This window comes from Strix uralensis, chromosome 4, assembly GCF_047716275.1.
Source record: "Strix uralensis isolate ZFMK-TIS-50842 chromosome 4, bStrUra1, whole genome shotgun sequence".
Lineage (NCBI taxonomy): Eukaryota > Metazoa > Chordata > Aves > Strigiformes > Strigidae > Strix > Strix uralensis.
In genome coordinates, this window is record NC_133975.1 from 30,517,843 (window position 1) to 30,540,315 (window position 22,473).

Genomic DNA, 22,473 nt, shown 5'->3' on the forward strand with positions numbered 1-22,473 from the left:
CAGAGAGATCTGGACAGGCTGGAGCGATGGGCTAAGGCCAACTGTATGAGCTTCAATAAGGCCAAATGCCAGGTGCTGCACTTCAGCCACAACAACCCCCAGCAGCGCTACAGGCTTGGGGAGGAGTGGCTGGAGAGCTGCCAGTCAAGAGAGGGACCTGGGGGTGTTGATTGACAGCCGGCTGAACATGAGCCAGCAGTGTGCCCAGGTGGCCAAGAAGGCCAATGGCATCCTGGCTTGTGTCAGAAATAGTGTGGCCAGCAGGGACAGGGAAGTGATCTAACCCTGTACTTGGCACAGGTGAGGCCGCACCTCGAATAGTGTGTTCAGTTTTGGGCCCCTCACTACAAGAAAGACATTGAGGTGCTGGAGTGTGTCCAAAGGGCAACAAAGCTGGTGAAGGGTCTAGAGAACAAGTCTTATGAAGATCAGCTAAGGGAACTGGGGTTGTTTAGTCTGGAGAAAAGGAGGCTCAGGGGAGACCTTAATCGCTCTCTACAACTACCTGAAAGGAGGCTGTAGTGAGGTGAGTGTCAGTCTCTTCTCCCAAGTAACAAGTGCTAGAGTAAGAGGAAACGGCCTCAACTTGCGCCAGGGAAGGTCTAGATTGGATATTAGGAAAAATGTCTTTACCAAAAGGGTGGTCAAGTGTTGGAACAGGCTGCCCAGGGCAGTGGTTGAGTCACCATTCCTGGAAGTATTTAAAAGACATGTAGATGTGGTGCTTAAGGACATGGTTTAGTGGTGGACTTGGTAGTGTCAGGTTTACAGTTGGATTTGATGATCTTAAGTGTCTTTTCCAACCTAAATGATTCTATAATTCTGTGATTATATATATATACACACACACATACCAAACAGGTTTCATATCATAACTTCTGAACTTTGATTTCTTACTATTCTAATGTCTGCAAGCACATGTATACAGATAAATAATGCTGAGAAACTGCATTATTACTGAACAAAGAGGTTTCACCTAATGTTGTAAAAGCTGGTATTTCTTAATATTAATATAGAATACATAATATATCAATGGCTTAAGATTTTAATGTCTGTGCCATTAATGCTGGCATTTCGTGGACTTTCCCCACTATCAGTGTAATAGCAGTGAAATATCTTAAAGACAATTTCCTTTAACGCTTCAACAACCGCACACTGTTTACTAGAAAGCTCAGACGAAGACCCCAACCCATGACACAGAAAGAGGTGGAGAAGGCATAACTCAGTCCTACTGCCTTTAGTAAGACTCTGTTTGTGCACCTGAGCTAGCCTGTAACCATGTTTCTCATATCAGGTCCTAGTGCAAGTCAGCGTGTTATGCTTTCAATGACACTAGGGTCTGGGTATTGAAGTTTTGCCATGTAGTGAACCTTTGGTTGCATGAAATGTGATGTTTCATTATAGCTGGAGCTGCCAGTGACAGCCCAAGTTGAAGGTTGCCAGTTAGATGCCAAAGTCCTTCTTCAGTTTCTCATAATTCTGTCAAAACAGCGTCTTCTTTATCCAATTTCTCCTCAAAAAGTGGATATGCTTAGAAGGAAGGAGTAAAAATAGTTCAGCTGCTTCTGGGAACAAAGAGAAGAGAAATTCCTTGCCATTTAAAATATTTTCAGCAGCTCTCTTGCTTATCTTTGCTCTAACACCTAGAAGTAGCTGGGAAGCTTAAATCCGGGTTTGAGATTAGGTAGGTATATATTTTACTGTGTCTGGTCAACATCCATTTTGATACAGCCAAGTCTTAAGTGTTTTTAAAGCACACAGCTGTAGCTTGTGAATAATGGCATCTGAAACATTTAGGAGCAGCTAGGAGATCCCAGAACTGTGTAAAGCTTGAATCACTGCATCTAGCTCCCACCTGAGGTTATTTCTACTGTTTGTACACAGCCCAGGTAAACTAAGGCAGGTAGCAACGACATAACCTGCCCCAGACCTCACAGTAAATTCACAGCAGCCCTCTGAGAAGATGCAGCTCTCATGTCCGTGCTGCAGCCTGGCTGCAGGCTGATGGCTCCTCCGCTTCCCATCCCCAGAGAAGCAGTGCCAGCCTGGTGCCCAGCTGCCCTGCCGAGTGCTGGGCATGGGTGCGACCTTCCTCGGACAGGAGGAATTTATATTCCTGAAGCTGCCTTCTGCCAGGATCTAGCAAGGAGGAAGTATGGTCAGAGAAGTGAACTCTGACAGATAGCACATGGGGGCACGAGGCCCCAGCTTTGAATGAGAAGGGTTTATTTCCTGCAGGTCTTACAAAAAATGGAAGAAAGCATTTGAAATGTCAACAAGGGGAGTGCAAGTTCTGCCTGCAGCAACCAAGGATCCAGAGGAGATAAGCGGCTTCTTCTGCCAAGCCTCATTTCCATCCCCACAGAAAGCAGAGACAACGTTGTACTGTCTCTGCTCTTCCCAGGGGCACTGCTAGGCGTAGTGCCACAACATGCTCCCAGACTCTCTGCTCAGGGAAGGTTCTACCCTTCCCAAAAGGCAACTGGAAAAGTGAAAAAAAAGAAGGCTGACTAATTGAGCCCAGCTCAGCAGATAAATTCATGAATTATTACATTTCTGACCCCCACAGCAATGCAAATCCTAGGATGTGCCAAGAACAAATTAGGCTGTCTGCAGTTAGGACTTGTCCCCAGAAAAAAGCCTTTTTTCTAGACATAAGAAACAAGCAGCTTTGCCAGTGCTGGAGAACACACAGATAATGATTCCCTCCTGAAAGTCTCATTTGGAAAATTCAAGGCTTTATCAGGATAAAGATAATACTTCTTTTTTTTTTTAACCTTTTTTTAACTTTTTTTTTGGTTGTTTAAGCTAACTACACAACTAAAATAGCAAATTGAACTTCCACTGAGTTCATGGCTTTACATTTCCATCGCTGTGTGTTGAACACATGCTCCTGAGGGCTCCATAATGCTTTAAAACAGGAGAAGCTCCTGCCTCGACTGCACCCAGGTGTTGGTGGGTTCTGGCTAAGAAAAGCAATTTTAATGTCACTCTATCCCACTAATTTTCCAGTCTCATTTTGTCTGCCAGATATAACTTTTCTTTTTCTTTCCAGGGCAAAATGAGATATATGTAAACAGAGAATGTGGGATGTGACTTTTCTTTCCAAAAGTGGTTCTTCAGCAGAATGAATAAGAGGCAAAATATTAAGTCCCAAAAGCTATTTGTCCCAGAGCTGCTTGGACATCCTTTAGAAGGGGGATGAAACAAGTTTTTCAAAAATACACTTTTCTGTAAAGTACTAATCAAAGCACTTATCCTCAGTGTAGAATTAATTTGAGCCAAAACTAAAATTTCAGCCCTAACCAGACTTCCATCCATGAAGAAAAGTATTAGCTCAGAAGTGATGGTGCTTTTAACTTGTGTGATTTGCCTCAAGCGATAATGAAGAAGCAAAATATTTAGTTTGCCCAACTTAACCTCTCTGTGCTGCTGTACAGTTATGTTGTTGATGCCCTAATTCATTTGTGCAGCTCCAGTACAATTTTGCAGGATGGCCATTCTCAAGTAAATTGTGCTATACTGGGGGAAGTTTGCTTGAGCACAGACAACTCAAAGTAATTCAGCTGTCAAAATACAGCCAAAGAAATCTGAGACCAGTGGCGCAACTTCCTAATATTATCTTCCTCACTCATGTTTCAGTCACCCCTGGGACAGTAATCGAGTAGCTACTCGGTGTAAACCCTCTTCTCTGCAGTCCAAATGGGAGAGAAGTGGCAAAGACAATCAGTAATATCACACTTCAGCATGTCTGGAGAAATTGAGGCACACTTACATTGAATATCTGCAGCTATTTTTGGTACTCTGCTCATGGCTTTCTTGCATTTTTTAATTTGTAACCAGTTAGTAATCTATAAGTGAATTTTCCATACTGACCCATGACTATTTAGTTTATGTAAAAGCCTTGGGTAAGAGTTGTTGATGCAATGCAAGTATATTATCTGGAGAGTCTCAACCATAGACAGTTGACTGCTTGCTCCTTCCTTACTCTAATTGCTGAGCACTTACGCCTCAGAGTTCATTCTCTCCAGCGTGACTGATGCAGCCACTGGTTCATTAGCTCCCTTGTCTGTTACAGAGCATTACACCTCTGAAGCAGAGCAACATCAATAGAAACTGCTCAAGTCTAAATACAATCAGAATTTTCTTTATTATTTATGTTTTAACACCTAATGAAGAAAAATTTTGAAGAGATTTGCTTATAAGATAGTAATTTATAAAAAAAATAGTAGTGGGCTTTGAAGAAGTGCTCAAAGTGTAACTTTGTCAAAAATAGAATAAGAAAAAATAATTTACTAAATCTGACAGTTCTGATCAAATTGAGGAACACAAAAATGATTGGATTATTTAGCACAGTGAGAAATAAGCTTGGAGAAAGGACTTACTTCTTGCTGAGATACAAAGGATATAACTTTTTTCAAGCCTTCCATTTTATCCCTGAAACAGGCAGTTGTGAGTTACAGCTAAATGGTATCCTTCATTTAGCTATGCATTCCTCCAAACTCTCTGTAATTAAATAAATAACATTAGGGCTTTACTTCGATTAATACTGGTATGGAGAATTGCCTGCACAATTTCATTAGTCTGAATTATTCAGTTATTTCTGAATTAGTATTCAGAAATTAGGAAAAAGGCTTAAAAAATCCATGAGCAATTTTAAATTTTGAATTCTTCTCATTGGCCTTGGCACATCTAGCGCTCTCTCTCAGCCACAAGAGATAGCAACTTATTTTTCTTCTCAGGTAATAGCCCACACCCAGCACCTGGATTTTAAAGAGAAAGACAAAACCTGCCAGACTTGGGCAAGTGGAACAATGATGAACGAGGGAAGAATTGCAGAGGACCCCAACCCTGCCTGCACCAGCACCAAGTGGGTACCAGGCTCATTTCTTCCAACAGCTAGGACCTGAGAACGGTGGATAGAAAAAAGTCTTATTTTCATGCCCAGGATCCTTAATGAATTCTCACATCCCCCTTTTGTTTCTTCTGTTTCTGACCCTATTTTGCCAAAGGTATGGAGTGGATGTCAGAGCACCAGGGCTGCTTCTGCTCAGTGAAGACTGTCCCAGCAGCTGAATGTTATTTGTGTCCACACATGCCCTTCATTCACATTTGCACTGAAGCAAAACCACCTTGCAGTTCCTGCTGTGCACTGTGCAAGCTTTCACAAGTCACAGCCAAAGCATCCTTCTCATACATTCAGGGGAAAAAGCCCCCAAGACTTTTACGGTAAGTAAGACGATCTCTTTCCTCTGAGAGTGGCAAGTCTGCAGCTATTCAATTCCACCCAATAAATGGGAACCATATGACCATAAGGCGAAGGAAAGTGCAGCTAGTTTACACTGCAGCCTTTCCACCAAACACCTCTCCGATATTTGCATGGGGAAAGCTTCTTCTGTGAATGTCAGACCTGTTCACAGTTTGGGATAGTGCCAGAACAGATGTGGCCCCTTTTGTGGGTCCCAGCACAGTTGTCAAATCTCTCTTTTAGTCTGTCCTTTTTTCCCTGGTTTCTGTACCTTACATATTTATTTTCCTTCTCAGCTTTTCCTAAAGGTGTACTTTTCTCTCTGTGGATTTTGCCAGTGCTGGTTCCTAATCAAGATTAAGACATCTGTGCTCTTCCACTTCAAGGAGTGCCACTCACAGCTGTTGTTGCTCATTAAGGAAACTGCACCTTTCTGAGGGACCTAATCCCAACCAGAAGCTAGAGCCCAGCACCGGGTTTGTAACGCCCAAGCTACAAATGTCCTGGAAACTAGCCACTAACCCCAAGAGATGCACCTCTGATCCATCACATGACAGTGACAGCAGGAAAGAAAGAGGTGGAGAGCACCTTTTTCAGGGGCTGACCTTGAAAGACATTCCCTACAGTCCATCTACTAAAGTACATCTACTAACTTGCAGCAACTGTTAGCATAAATATAATGCGAGATGTCTGGAGTTCAGACTTCAGCTGCTTGCACACAGGTCTACTAATGGTCTTTAAACACAATGTTCTGAAATGTAGATAATATGCAAAGAGCTCTAAATTATTGACTTAGGGAAGGTGGGATCATGTACCATGGGATGCACTGTTCTGTTATTCTTTAATCCTCTACAGAAAACAGATTGCCAGGCTAGCTAGGTCTTTGTTCCTACACAGTACAACTGTGCTTAATGTTGTTAGTTAATTTTCAGTTGCCCTTACAACTTCAGCTGGCAAGATGCAGAGCCGTACTCCTGGAATTGCAATTATCTGTACAGTGGGATCCTGCCTCCACCAAAAGGTGCCACTGACTGAGCTGGGCACTGCCCAGGAACTGGAGATGAAACACGCCTCTCCCATCAAGCTCACTTACCCAGGCAGGGACATCCTTTAAATAAGGAATCTGTAGTCAGTTGTCTTTCCCAATTTGCATGGTTGTCATCTTTCCCATTGTGTTTTCATATGCCTGTCCTCACCAGACAAAAGGTCTGCTCTCGCTTCTCCTGAAGTCAGTGGGAACTCTGCCATCAATTCCAGCGGTAGCTGGATCGGGGCCAAAATGTTAGCCACTCTGCTTCCCCTTAAGTCATTCCCAAACAATACTTCCTTGATTACATATCAAGCCTGAGGGGTCTTAGTTATCTTCTAACCCTCTCCTTTATATCTCCAGTATCTATGGATTCCATAGTGTAGGCAGGAACTGTTTGAACAGAAGGGCCTTAATCATCAAAAGTACTTTTCTTGCCCAGCCATGTTTTTTCTCAAAGGGAGTTTGTTGCTAATTCCTTTGGGAATGAGAAGGGGGAAAATGAAAAGGAAATGACACAGGTTTAAAGAGAATCTAAAATAAAAAAACCCAACCCCACAGAAAGATAGTTTCTGACATTTGAGACCTAATGCACCTATAATCAAATTCACCAGGAGAAAAAAATACCCTGCTCACACTGAAAATGTTAACTTTCAAAATTACATTGCATGCAAATATGATACAAGCCACAAGGGAAAACTTGGCTAGATTTTCATGGGGGTTCACCATAGAGGGCAGTAAATAAGAAGAAAGGGAAATCCTATTTATTTAGGTAACTGCACAGTCTAACAAGTCCAAAATAATTTCAATTGATTCTGAGTATCTTCCTAGACTTCTAAATGGTAATTGTGTTCCCCTTTAATTAGAGACTGATAGTTATACTCTTCCATAAAGAGAAGCCATACTTAGATATTTAGTTTTCAGCCACAGAGGGAAACACCACACCACTGTGTATGGTTATGCCTTACAGATGCCACTTGGTAAAGGACAAAATGTCTACATGAGACAATCAGTCTGACTCAGAAGACAAAAACAGGACTCTGCCCAAACTGTGTCCTGCAAATAATGTCCTTGCAACTGGAGAACTTTGTCACTGAAGTTAGTATTACTTATAAAAACACGGGGAAAAACAACTCTGCTGCATAGCTGAAGAGCTTTACTACAGATCAGACATAGAGAAGATTTCTGTATACTTAAGATGAAATATATTCACCATCCACATAGGACAAATGAGAATTTCTTTTTGGTTTTGAAAATGTGAATGCAGTGAAGGCGATGTGACATCCATGCTAAATGATACACAACTCCCCAAAAGCCTGGGCATTACAAGAGAAGAAAAAGTGCTATCAGAAAGTGGCACTATATTTTACTCTTCCACAAAACAGCAGGTGAATAAATGAACAAATACATTCAATATAAAACATGCACATAATATTACAGGGTAGTCTGCTTGAACTAAAAAGTTGCTCTAGGCTAGGTACTGCAACACATTTTATCGACCTTCTATTAGATATTTTTAGGGTGACTTATAAGACTATGAAATAATCAACACTGATTTGGGTCACTAATTTGTTGAAGAATTTTGGACATGATCTGGTATTTGGGCTGCTATATGAGATTACGAGCAAACAATGTCAAAATACTCTTAATTATTCCATAGTGAAAAAGCATGCAGGTCTTATTAAATATATGCCACGCTGCTAGAATGGTAGCATTTGATGTATTTCACAACACCCTACAGTGAAAAAGGAGGTAAGGTACCCATTATGCTAGTTGGCAAAGCACAACAGCAAGTTCAAAATGAAGAAGGACCAGTAGGTTGTATTTCTACATGGCAAACAAAGTTTGGCATTTAACTTTCACATCGTAGGGATGTTTTAGAAAAGCCACCACATGTCCAACCTGACTCTGCTGTACGATTTCACTGTGACATGCAGGACTGGAAGGGAAGGATGTAAAGAAAAATCAAGCAATCCAGGTTTTAAAAATGACTGACTCTGTCTACACAGAGACAGTTGAGGCTACACAAGGACATCCAAGAGCTGGATTTGGGATTTTTTTTTTCTTCAACATTCACTTTGCCACCCTACAAAAACACCTGTTTTTTTAACTAACTCCTCAGCAAGGTTGTGGGAGCTTTCTCTTCCAGATTGACATTCACCAAAACAGAGCCATCAAGGGGATTTTCAGATCACTGGTCCCCCTGATAGTTGCTGTGAAGATGGGGAGTGGTAAACATGAATGTGTGCAAGCTCACTTGTTTGATGTATTTGGAGAAGACTGTGCATGCCCCAAAAGCAGCAGTAAGTCCTGCCTACCCGCACTCACGCAGCGACACTGCAACACATCTCAGATGGGACTTCTATACTGGACTAAAATATGCATCAGTGCAGGAAGGGCTCTGAGATGGACTATGTGAAGATGACCCCACACTTCACACTCTGATCAGTTGTGTGCCAACACTGCAGACCTGGCAGTAGAACAGGACTTGCAACCATGGACAGCCAGGAAGGATGGATTTACTGCTTGACCCCTCTGTGCACAGCTGGAGCAATCCGGGTTTGTGCCTTCACGTTTTCCTTGCAAAGGGAGTCACAAAACCAGCTCCTGAGCTCTAATCCCAGTGGTGATGTTAACACACTGGGTGGCATCAGGCAAATCTATTGTCTGTCTCTGAATTTCCATATCTGGGGGAAAAAAGACTGTTGCACGTAGGCACTGTGTGCGCTACCCAACTAATGCTTTTACAGCTCATTTTAAAATATCATGCACCTGATTTGCCTTCTGCCAGACCTCTTTCATATGAGTTTAAGAAAAAAAGGCCCAAAGTACAATCTGTGCTCATTCAAGGCCACTTTAAACTAGTCAGAGCAGTGTAAAGGGACCTACATGGGAACAAAAAATGAGAGTCACATTCAACGTGTGATCCCTTGAGGCACATTTACCAACCATACCACCACCTTTTACTGCTTCTTATCAAGGCTTAGGAATAATGAGGTGGGTTTGTTACTAGAAAGCATTTCTTTCCACAGCAGTCTTAAAATAGATTTGTATCTGGATAAGGAGGTATGTAAATTTGGTTCATTTAATAATCGTGAAAGCTGAGTTATGAATAACGCTGAATGAAGCCAGGTGGATTGCAGGCTGTAGCTATAGGACTTCCAAAACAGCAATGGCAAAAAGCATCAGCCCTGTGGAAACCCAGCACTTCTATTTATGCTGAGTAACTATTCACTTACTAAAAAGACTACAGCAATGAAGCTTATTTCTCTGCTTACTTATTCAATGTTTACCCATTTCTCTTCAAAGGTGAAGAGGAAAGATGAAATCAGAGGGCAAAGACCCTCTTCAAATAACCCATATATATTCTATATTCTATAATTATATACTCTCTACTATATACTACATACTATATATTATATGCTATATTATTTATTATCTATATTATAACCAGTTGTACAGCACTAGGAATTTGAGACATGCTACTGTAAAGGATGCTGTTGCAGTAAATGTAAAGGCTGATTTCAGATTTCAAAATATAATTGGGCCACCTTTTAGTCCAACAGGAATTATTTTTTCCACATCTATATTTCATTTTGATTTCTAACTGCTGGTTTAAGCCACATGTCAATAAGCACGCTATCTTTCAAATTCCTCCACTTTCCCCCTCTTTCAAACTGAATATACCAGCATGCCAGATTTACTGTTAGAAAAATCCCAGTGTGACTACGTTATTACTTTAATTAATCAAGGCCTAACATATGATTGGGGCACCTGGGAACATTATTACAATCAATCTTGCAAGAAGCCCATGCATACAGGATGGAGGATTTGCATATGTCAAAAATGAATTTCCTCTGCAGTCGTTCAATTTAATCTTGGGGAAGCACTTAAGAGTATCTTTAAGAGAATATTGTAATGGAAAGTTATCATCTAGCTCTAGTATTTACACTGCACTTCTGGAGAAGTTAACATTTATGTCCTTAGGCTCTATTTATACTGGCTATAGTTCAGAAGTCAAAGCCCAAAAAATACTCAAAACACCTTCACGAAAACAAAATTATGGTAAAAATTACCGGGATGTTTCTAGAAGGAAAACCCATCCTTTCATTCAACAGGAAGACATTTTACTAAAGCCCCAAATGCTTGACTGGTATTTTACATTTAGAAATAAATTATGATTGTTTGCATATATTTTTTTCTAAGATGGACACAGAAAGCGGTGAGAAAGGGGCGATAATTTCACATTTGCTGTTTTGATAGTTAGAATAACTCAGTTTCTATTACCAGAGCACTATTGTTACAGGCCACGCTTGCTGTAAAACCTTCATACTACATCTCTGTGCACCTTATGAATTTCACTACGACTTCACATTAAAAAAAACCCTCTCAGATTCCTTTAATTATAATAGCAAATAGTTCCAGCTTTCCACAGCTGCAGAAGTTTGCTGTCCCTAGAGATTTGCCATGGTACAGCTCTTGCTTCCAATCAAAACAGTGACATAGTGGCTGTGATTTACAGCTTGCAGGGGCTTGATTAGGGAATAGCACACTACTGAGCAAATATTAAACAACTGTACAGAATTTTTAATGTGCAGGGATTTCTATCTTCACCCCAAAAAATAAATTAAAAAAAAATCCAAAAACAATTTCCTGCCCAAAAGCTAAGGGAAATGGGAGCTGGTATTTAAAATTTCTCTTCCTCTGTTGTTGAGGTTTCAACCAGCAATGTTCACTCATAACTGAGACTGGCTCTTTAAACAACTTTATCCTTACCATTTTAAATAAAAAACATCTGCACTGTTAGAGTAACAGCTCTGCAAAACTTGCACGGTAACAAAGAACAATAATTATAAGGTTTAGCATCAGACTAAAAATGGCTCTCAGGTAAAACTGGAAGAATTTTCCCTACAGAATTACCAGGAAAGAAAAATAAAAAAGATGATAATTAATTTTAAAAACAGTGATTTGATATACAAAAGGAACATTTATTTTTCTGTGTTCAAGCAAAAAGTTCTGGTAGACTACACGTTTTTATTAGGATCAAGAATAACAGCTATTATGTGATGCCTTCTTGTCGTTCACATTGAATTTGCCTAAGCAGAATGAAATTGAGCATTATATACAAAAAATTTCAGAGCTTTCATTTTCTGGAAAATAAGGCTTGAAAAAGTCTACAGGACAATATAAAATTACACACAGTAGGCTGGTAATGTTTTGAAATTTAATTAGTTGCCAAGCTGTAGTTTTTGGCACTTGGTTTTTGCTGAAGTCTAGCAACTTCATTCTGAGAAAGTTAAAACTACTGTATAAGATTTGAGTAGCAATAAAGTGACCTCAGTTTTCTTCAACAGATTAGATTAGAGGAATGTAAAGAACATGTATTCTAACCGCTAATTTCTATCATTTTATGATATACTTTTGACTGGGATTGTGGAAAGAGACACCAGTAGTTTAAGGGTCTGCATTTCTGCAAAAGCCTGACCTCGCATGCGTGGCAATTTTTGGGTTTCTGTTTAAAATGCTGGTAGCTATGAAAAAAAGAAAACCGCAGTGATGCTGTAGGGATTCACCACTTGACAGAGATCTCAAGCCGCAAATACAAACGGTACATGAGAATTTTATGAGTTACAGGGTCTATCAGTGAAATATTTGCAAATGTCACTATTCCTTATTCTGCATCTGCAGGGACATGTCTGGTAAAGGACAAAAAAATCCCACCAATGTTCAAACTCTTAGCTGTAACAATAATTCTAAATATATGACTTAAAACTATTATTATCACATACGTTATGTATTAAGTAGAAAGCCTGAGGCTATTTGTCTGTCTGATAGTCTATTTTTCCTCCTAAGAAACTAGTTTGTGAACAGTCAGATTTTCACCTACTTTTGTTCTCTGATAGCAGATTCCAGGTCTGCAGAATTGTTTCATTTTCTGCAATTTGCAGTCTTCAGTGAAGAAGCTGTTTACTTCCAACATGGTTATACAGTGAAAACACATCTGCATTTATGGAGTTAATAGCCTTCTTATTAATTTTACTCTGTTGCTTTTTTTTTTTTTTAATAGAAACCTAATGAAAACCATGTTTATGTGCTCAAAGGCACAGAGGAAATTCATTACTCTGAGGAATAACACACTCCACAAGTGAAATGAAAGTAATCTTATTTATGACAGGAAGAGGCCTTCACTAGACTCAACTCCACCACACTTGGACTGATACTGGCTGCATGAAAAAAGCTATAGATTCAGGAACCAGTTTCAAATGTAAGCCTCATCTCAGCAATAAACACATTTGCAGTTTAGTCTTGCAAACATTCAAAATCTGCTGAAGGGGAAGTATCCAGCTATTGTATTTACTATAAACATGTTACAAAAAGAATGCGACAATTACATGAAAAGTAGTGATATGGCCTCTTGTTCAGGATTCCTGCCTTCCACTTAGAAATGAGCCTCCCCCTGCTCCTCGGTCAGCATCCAACGCAGCATGCACCTACGCCTCTGGCCCGCCTTCTTCCTTATCTGATCTGGCACTTTGCATTGGGTTTAATAGCGTTATTGTGGTAACTGAAATATCCAAATTTACATGCCCTTGGCTGTGGGGAGAAGAGAGACTTATAAATACACCCGCCTGAAGAATCCTTGGGGCTGAGGAGTGGGGAGGCAGAGGGATGGGACATGCAGGGAAGGACAGGTGCTGCAGGGCTGGGACCTCGGCTTGCTAGGCACTCGATGCCCAGAGGTGTATGTGGTACCCCACACAGCTGGTTAATTCTCTAAGCAGAAAAGAGAATCAGAAACGACAAACAATGATTTACTGTCCCACCCACCCAGCCCTGCATGTATATGTGCCCAAGTATCTGGCATCCGTGTGCATATATGCATGTCTGTCTGAATTAGAAGGAAAGAAAAAACCTTCTTGCAAAGAGGGAAGGTGATGAGAAAATGCCTGACAAGTTATTGCAACATCTATTTCTGTGTGAGATTGCATCTTTTTCTTAAACAAAATTGAATCAAAAAGGAAAAATGTTTCTTAGCGCTGTGAAAGTCAAACCCTACGTTCATCTCATTTCTATAGACTTCAAAAGAGAGCTTGCATTAATGGAAAGTTGTGATGTGCGGCAAACTGGATGGCTCCACATGCGTTTGCAATTTCTATATCTAAACCCACATGTTTTACATTCCTTGGGTTTCTTCCCCGAGTTGTCTTGAGTTAAAAAAGGGAAGGAAGGGGAAGTAGCAGTCGTGCCAAGGCTCCCATCCAGCAGTAAGACCTTTTGCCCACAAGAAGGCACTGTATGTTAACAAATAAGCGCATGCTGATATTTCTGGAGGGAATTGTCGGTTGTTTAAGTTCTTGCTGACTTTTGCTAAAGGCCCAGTACAATATGTGTGGGTTTCTCCAGCGTCATGAAGGACAGCTGCCTTTGTCTGCCTGCAGATGTTTGGCCAGTTGCAGTTTGGATGCTTGACCAGTGACTGAGATAAGCTCTTCAGCCTTGCACAAGAAATTAACTGATATCTTCCCCCAGAAAGAGACTTTTAACAACTAAAACAAGCTTGATGAATTTGAAGATTTAATTAAAGAAAAACTTAATTAGCTCTTCCTTTCCTATATTCCTTTTGCATTTACAGTATGTTTGCATTTGTAGAGGCACTTCACTTTTTCTTCTTGTGATCTAAATTCCCCTTCTGATTCATCCCACAACAAAACAATTAATCCTTTGTTTCCAACATTAGTTGGTTGTCATGGAAATTAATATGATTTCACAAATTTAAAAGTATGAACATTTTTGGATCACATAGGAAGAGAACAGACTGACAGAGACTGAGCATGTCTTTTAGAAATAGTTTGGTACATATTGAGTGCATCAGAAAAAAGATACTTTGGGAGAATATAAAATTTTTAAAGCAGGTAAAAAAACTGAAGCCTTGCCTCAGTCTAAAATGTTTGAACATTCCTCCCAACAGGCAAGTCATTCTTTAAATCTTGAACATCACTCCCAACAGGAAAGTTGTTCTTTAAATCATATGCAGCCTTTCATTTGCACAGAGATTGCTCAATCTTTTTGTCTAGATTTGAACTTGTCAGCTAGGAGAGGAGAACTGAGACTCTCCTCTTCCCTTGAGAAATTATCTGTTTGCTGACAGAGATGAGCAAGGGAGAGGACAATCTCAACAGTGCTTTTCTACAGCCATATTTTATTTCCCCCTTAACATGAACACAGAAAAGCAGGAGCAGCTGCACTGAAGAAATAAGTAATGTTGTTCTCTGTGATGTCTATATACCTCAAATTGTTGGAAAGAGCCTGGCATGGGTCAAAATTCTCCATAATGACAGAGCTAAAGGCCAGCACAGAGTCATGGTACAAGCAGAGTCACTGCAGACTTGCATGGTCTACCTTTGGGTAGCATCTATATCAAGGCTCCTACATGATTCTGGATAAAACACTGTCTGAGCCTCATGAACAAGATGATAGATAGTGCCAGACGCCCATTTGGGTTGGGGGAGCTGCCAGACTAGTTCCATATGGCTGAAAGATGTTGTACAGAGAGATCTGTCGACATTATCAGAATTGAATTAAGTTGAACTGGCAATAACAGAGATAGTGTATGGAACCACTTGCTTTCTAGCTGCTGCCTCCTCTCCCAAATTAAATTAGCCACTCCCCTGCCCCAGCAGAAAGATGCCTGCCCACGGCTCACATATACTGCCTGCCCTTGGCTTTCAGGCATGGAGGGGACCTGACTTTCTCCCTTCCACGTTTCTCACACCCACCCAAGCGGGTTTGTGTCACAAAACACAAGTGATGCCAGTGCTCTCTACTCAGAAAAGATAACATGGAGATGCAGTTTATAATGAGTATATTCACACCCTTTCAAGGGGTTTTCAAAAAGATGTTTGCCAACATTTCTAATGCCTAAGTTTTCCCTCTTACAAGCATGACACACTGATGTTAAACATCTCAAAACGTTAAAAATGAAGAAAAGCTTGGGTAAAAATGACAGCCTTAGGCTCCACCAAATCCCATAGCAATCCATAACCTATACGGTGTACAGAAGGAACAATGGGGCAAGTGTCCCCCTGCAACACAGGAAGCCAGTCTCAGTGATAACTGCCAGCTGACCTTTTTCTGTCAAGAAATAGAAGTCTAGATTTATTTAAAAATATTTCTCATATATTCTAGAACATGTCCGATTAATTTTTTTTTCATTAGTATTTCAGGTTATATTAGAAAGTTTGTGGAGCACAGTTACCTGAAAGTCAATATTCCCCTGAAGCATTTGCAGTTCAAGCACTTGAGGACAAACACTTTCAAGAATGAGAACTGTCTCAGCAAACAAGTATAATTTTATCACTTGGGCACCCACCTCGCAACCAGACTCAACACTGGAGCAGAGCCACAGCTTGTAAAATCTGTGTAGCTTTAATTCACCAAGCTACTACTCCTAGGCAGAGAGAGTATCATTTATCTTCACTTTGATGAGCTTCTATGTTAGCTCATCAAAATTAACTGCCAGGGCACCTGGATTCTGCCATAACGTGGTTGCTAAATAAAACCACCAAATTTTAAGCCCACGAGACACCTAGACTGAATGAATTGTGTGAACACTAAACTGGATTTAGGTATGCCAAGCTATAATAATGTAGTAACACAGTAAATCAGGTATGATGAAGGAAGTCTGAAACTACACAAAGAGAACTTGTGAAGCTGGGTTCTTTCACCCAGCAGGGTTACGCTTTCATCCAGTAAGGTTATCCTACAGCAAGTGATCAGAGGAAAATGCCCTAAATCAGCAGAAGAAATATAACTGAGGAGCTTCACCCTACCATTATCTGCCCAGATCCTCTGGCACAAAGAGAGAGATGATCCAAGTAGCAGGATTTTGGAAAGGCAGGTGCCTTTTCTCAAGCTGTAGCCATTGCACTGAAATAAAAATGTAGAGACCAGGTTCCTTGAAGTACTCCCTTGCAACAGCCCAGCTGACTACAACTCGCAAATACTTTCGGGATCATGGGTTTCCTTCTTTGTGCCTTTCCCAAATGCACACAGCCAAGAGGATGATGCCAACCACAAGTTACTGGCACCCTTTCAGATCCCACTCAACCCCTCCATTAACTGAAAAACAGTCAAACTTACAGCTAACAATTTGTATCCTACTATTTTCTTTATGGTTAAATAAGCGTTTCCTGAAAACAGATCTCTGTATTATCTGTACTGAAGATCATATGTAAACTCTTGAAGAATATTCAGGAAATATAACTCAGCTCATGCCAGTCTGACCTTACTCATTAATAAGTATATAGAGCATATGTTCATACATAACTCTAGGATTGTACTTGTACAATCAAATTAACCTTTGGACTGCTGGTGTTTGGCCATAATTTACTGCATTTAGTTTTCAATTGCATATACAGTGCTGCCAAGAGTACAGAAATACTATCCCATAAAAATTGTAAGGACTGATAACAAAGCTGATAATGGAGCAAAATGTTTCACTTCCACAACAGAAATATAATTAACTATCATTGTATACCCGTAATCAGTTGTGTCTGCATCAGAGAAAAACGCTCTTATTTGCAGCCTTTGCTGAAACTCAGCCCAAAAATATTCGAATGGGGGTGGAAGGGACGAAGCAGCAAAGGCAAGGGAGAAAGAGACAAGTCAGTAACTGTCCTCAGACACCGATTTAATTTAAAAGGGTAGCAGCGTTTTTTTAGTAGCTGGGCCATGGCATTGTTCCTGCATTGGCCGCGTTAGTTCCGCCCCATTGCTAATTACTGCTTGAATGCAACATGCTGTGCAGAGGCTAAAGAGGTCAGTCTCCGAAGCCTCCCCCAACTGACACTATCTTGCTGAGCAAGTGGGAGAGCTGCTCTTCCCACACCTCCAGTGAGGGATGATGGAGTACACTTGTCAGGCCATGTGTGGCCTCCATCCGACCCACACCCACCACGACAGGACTTGACAAGAGCCTTCCTTACCATACGTGAGCACCGACAAGCACATCTAATATGAGGAGACACCAGTAGTTGTTCCTAGCTCGCCTGTTTGCTTTGAGCAGCCATCTCTGCTGATGGTGCCTAGATGTTATGCCAACAAATGTGATCTGTGCTGACCTCAGGTTTCCCCAAATCCACAGGGCAACAGATGTGGCACAGACTTTCAGCAGGCCAGCAAACGAGTGTGGCAAACCTTGCATGGCACCGTTTCTCCTGATGTGTGAATAACCACCTCTCTCCATATGAAGTCCCATTCTCATTTGTGGCCAGTGAGTCTCAATTCCAACATAAAAAAAGCACAAAATGTTCTTTGTTGATGAAGGAATGGTAGAGGTAATGGAATAACAACTGTGAATGCTGTTTCTGCTCAACTTTCACAAACGTTGAGTTGGTCTTCCTTTGACACATGCTGTACTGGCTGACAGGGAAAAGAAAATCTTCCATTTTACAAAATAAACCTACTATTTTATTATAGTTAATTCTACATTCAAAAATACCCCACCAGAAGATGTAATTAACTTAGAAATTACCTTAATATAAACCCTGTGATACTGTTAAAACAAAACAATCCTCCATAACCAAGTTCAGCATTTAACTTCCAAATATTAGTGGAAGAAGAGACCAAAGTTAAAAAAAAAAAACAAACCCAAACTATTTCCCTTGTTTTTTTGATCATGTTTTTCACCTTTTTGACATGTGTTGGGGAATAGCATAGGTATTTGTTTCCAAAGCAATGCATCACTGCATGAATATTGTGATAAGGATGTTGTTTTAATTGTTTGCGATTATGTTAGAAACATATGGCAAACTGAGGTTGTGCACAAATATAATGTTCTCAGCACAAAACTGTGAGGGTGCATCTACAGTGACTTGTTCTGAGGAGGACAGCTGTGCTCTGAAGCTCTCAGGAATGCAACACTCAGCTTTCAGTTCAATTTGTGCTCAGCACAGCTGAAAAAAAAAGCTGCATAATTTGTTTCTCATTTCTTATGGAAAAACAATAAAAGAATGCCCATTGCGTAATATTTTGCTCTTTCGTAGAAGAAAGCTCACACAATAGAGTTTGGTTCCTTTAAACCTGCAGTTTCTTTCCATTTATGTAAATCATCACAATCTTGTATTGCTAAAAGAAAGACCTCATTGCCAAGAGATGCAATGGATAGTCTGCTCTCTTGCAAGGTGTCTTGGCACACGAGAGCCTAGATAGGAACCAAGCAACACCTCCTGAACAATGGTGCCAAGCCAGCAGCTGGAACCCATTACAGAGCAGGACAATCCTGTCCAAACAACTGAACGCCTGGGTCTCCGGGTAGGAAATAAAGGAGGCTTACAGGACGGTGCCGTATAAAAACATAGATCTTCATGGGAGCTTGGGTTTTTTGGTTAAAAGAAGTTTTGCTGGCTATTGGAAGCATTCCTATCATTTCGCTCTTTAGATATTAATGTGAAAGGAGATATTCTCTCCGGTAACTTGGCTCTGGACTGTGAATGGGCTTCTGGGGAGAAAAAAAAAGTAAAGTAGACTGAAAATGCTTCACAATATAAGAAGCAATAAAGATCATTTTTAAGCCTAGAGCTAGTAAAAATCTCCTAACACGGCTCAGGAAACAGAAATTTTACCCCAAGGTAAAACTGTTGTACATCTCTGTTGTGACATGACAGGTTTGCAATCCTTTTCAAATAACTACAACTTAGATTTCAGTGAGACTAAAAATAAGTAATTCTGCTCTGAGGAACTTTTTGAAGATGATCACTTTATGGCAAGGTCTCACTCCAACCATTTAAGAAAACTGGAAGATGGGAAATGTGTAAATGACCAGCTACTGCTGGAAAGCAATTCAAAACTTATCAAAGGATGGTTTGGAATAGAAAGCCTTCTGTTAGGAAGTGGGAATGAGTAAGGTCTCTGAAATAAGGAAAGAGTACCAGTCAGCTCAAAATGTAGCAGTCTGCCTCTACCTTACACAGTTCCAAGATGCTGTTTTTCTTCTCTGAAGTCCTTCCTTGGGGTGGTCCCAGAGAGCTGCTGAGAAATTGCTTGATCGACCCTCACTGAGAGCAGTGGGAGCCTGCGAGGAGGATGAGAAGGATGAGCAGTTGCCCGCAGCTGTAAAAGACGTGCCGGAGGGGCCCGGTAGGAGACGTAGGAGACACAGAGAGCTGCCAGCACCTCGTCACTGGTAGGATGGAATTCAAACCCCTCCTCATTTCCACCCTAGGTATTCCCCAACACGGAAAGCTTGGACTACAAACTAACCCTGATTACCAAAACACCAACACCTGAAATGTGTTTTGCTCCTTGTTTATGCTATCTCAATTTCTGTAAGGCACTTGGATACAACAGCCTAGGAATATATTGCTATTTAGTAAGAGTGTATAGCACAGAATAAACAACTGCACATAGAAGCCTGCTGTTTTCAGAGTTCACCAGATACAAGCAAATTCCAGTGGCAATTTCCTCAAATCACCCACCGAATCTGTTACATTTTTTCCTTACTTTTGATAAACTTTGAATCAAATTGCAAGATTACTTTCTCAAATGGCCATATATTTACCAAAGGCAGTCCAAGAGGAAGAGTTGGGCTGTATTTTTCATTACACAACTGCAAAAGCAATGACCGGTGAAGTCAAACCCCACAAACAGCTGCATTTGAACTACTAAGTGACGGAGGGAGAGGAGGAATCGTGGCATCTCCTAGGACAAAAAGCCCAGCCTGCCCACAGTGGGGAGTGGGGCACACTGCTGCCCTGGCTTTGCCTTTGGGCTGGCTGTGGAGTCTGCACTGGACCCACTCTGGGGTCACAGACTTCTCCTCCCATGGGGGATGATGATGGGACAACTCTCTAGATCAAGCCTGAATTCAGGTGGTGTGAGAAGAGAGAGATTAAAATCATCACAGAAGAGCTTATTGACCTTCTCTGTGGTGGACAAAGCTTGCAGGCATGGGAGGGGTTGCATAGCACAAGGGAGGCTGCCCAGACAAAGATGCTGAAAACAGTCTTAAGTGTCTGAGCCTGCTGCCCCAGTGGCCAGAAAAGACTCAGAAATTAGAAAAGGAAAATGATTCAGGGGCCCAGCAAAGAGCCAAAAATTACATTTGTCCAGCCTCAGGCAGCTGCCAGATGCTCAAGTTTCTGGGTATAAAAACCAGCACAAACTCAGGAAAAATAAGCTTGGACTTTCACAAGATAATGCTTGTGCACAAAACAAGTCTGAGGATCACACTTTGGGGCACAGGGGTATTGGGGAATCAAATATAAAATTCAAGATGAGAAACAGGCAAAGGAGGAAAATGGCAGCATCAACAACTTCTGGCTTTAATCATTGCATAAGGGCCAGTCCGGAGCAGCTAAGACATGTCATGACTGCTTGGATTCCCCTTAGGGACAAACTTGGCTCTCAGAGAAGTAAGGGGAAAACTACCCTTCGCACGGGATGGGATAGAAGCAGGAGCAGGTCCCAACTATCATATTCCACTGGCAACTTATGGTGGAATTTGACATGGATGTACAACAGTTTTCACTCTTCAGATGCTGCTGTTTCCTTTCTCACAAGGGAACTTTTATAGTATGCTCTTGTGTCCAATCGGCTTAAAGAACTCACTTTATAATTTTTAAAAATCTTGAGTTTATTTTAAGATCTACACTATACACATGTATACTTTCAGTTTGGTGAGACTGAGAATGACACTAAGTAACCAAATAGTAGCCTTTTCTATTGTAGATTTAAGGTGATAAGGACAAAGGCAGTCAAAGACTCAGCATGGTCCATGCCTTTAGTGGTTCTGTAGTCACGCTGTTTTAGTTTGCATGTTTGTAACAAGCCAGGAGTTATATTCCCTGGTGGAGGTGGTGCTCCAACCATAGGCCAAAATTAAATTAAAGCGAGAAGCACTGTTTGTTTGTGTCTGGGTCAAGAACTGTTGCAATCAGACCTCGCATTTCATGACCATGATCAGAACCAGATCAGTTTACACAGGGGATGTCAAATACACCCAGTAAAATAGTTTGGGGTTTTGTTTCTTTTTTTTTTTTTTTTTTTCCCAAGCAAAAATATTTTATTTGATTGCACTGAACAGTTTTTGCAGAGCTTTCGTGGAAGGCATTTTCTAGAAATTCAATCTCTTTTGTAAAATAACCCTGCAGGCTAAATCTGAAAATACTCTCCTTTCTGAAAGCCTTGTGTGCAAGCTACACTGATCAAATTCTACTCTGTTCATGCAGATTTCCTATACATATTCTTCAAACATTAAAAAAGTCTCAAAATTTAAAAGTAACAAAAGAAAAAATTAAATACTGGAAAGCTGTTAGTGTATCCTACATGCTCTTTGTCTATTTGATCATGATAGTTGGCTCATATACGGTTGCCTTGGAATGCAAAGAAATGGCAGAAGTTTCTGAGAGATCAATTCTTTCTGGAAATTTGTGAATACAGCTGCAATATTTCCCTCAAAAATTACAAAATGACACTGGGATGACTTTCCTTCCAGCCCTAACTTTGTACTACAGCTCCACACTCCCCATCTGAGATCTCCTATGATTTGTTACTAGACATTTTACAAACATTGCAAAAGAGAACAGATTGGAAGTAGAATCAATTCAGAGTTATACTTAAGGTTATAAATATATATATATATGCTATCTATCTAAAAGAAATCCAGACGTACCAAGTAACACTGTCACAGTGAAGCATACAAACAACTGTAATTCAGTCCTACTCTTATTCTGTGCTACACTTTTGCTTTCACTTAAAGCATTTGCAATCCCAGGTGAATTTAAACCTATTTTTAAGGACTTTTCTCCCCATTCTTATTTCATGCCATTACCAAAGGGAGTTAAGGCTGCTCTGTTTAAATGTTCAGATTACTTTCAAGGGTGAGTATAACTCTCAGTTTAAGGTTCACTATAGTTTCTGATCCTTGATTTAAGGATAACTGCATCATCCTTGCAATTCTTTTATCCTTAAGTCTTTCATTTTTAAATACTCTGTAAACATTCCTAATTTTATATATGATTAGAAATGTCATATATGGTATTTCCATGGTTTGAAGATACGCAGTAATAGCCTTATACATATGTTTTTACATTATTTTTATGTGCATATTCACTGCTATATCAAAGCAGATGGTGTGCGTCCCCCAACTAAGAAAAGCTTACAGTTAGCAAACCATCAGGGGACCTCTGGAGCAGTGCAA

The 22,473-nt window shown here is 40.6% G+C and overlaps 1 protein-coding gene across 1 annotated transcript in view; it reads right to left on the reverse strand.

Moving 5' to 3' along the window:
• Window positions 1–22,473, reverse strand: part of SCFD2 (sec1 family domain containing 2) — a 204,022-nt gene that overhangs the window by 43,440 nt on the left and 138,109 nt on the right. The window lies entirely within an intron of this gene.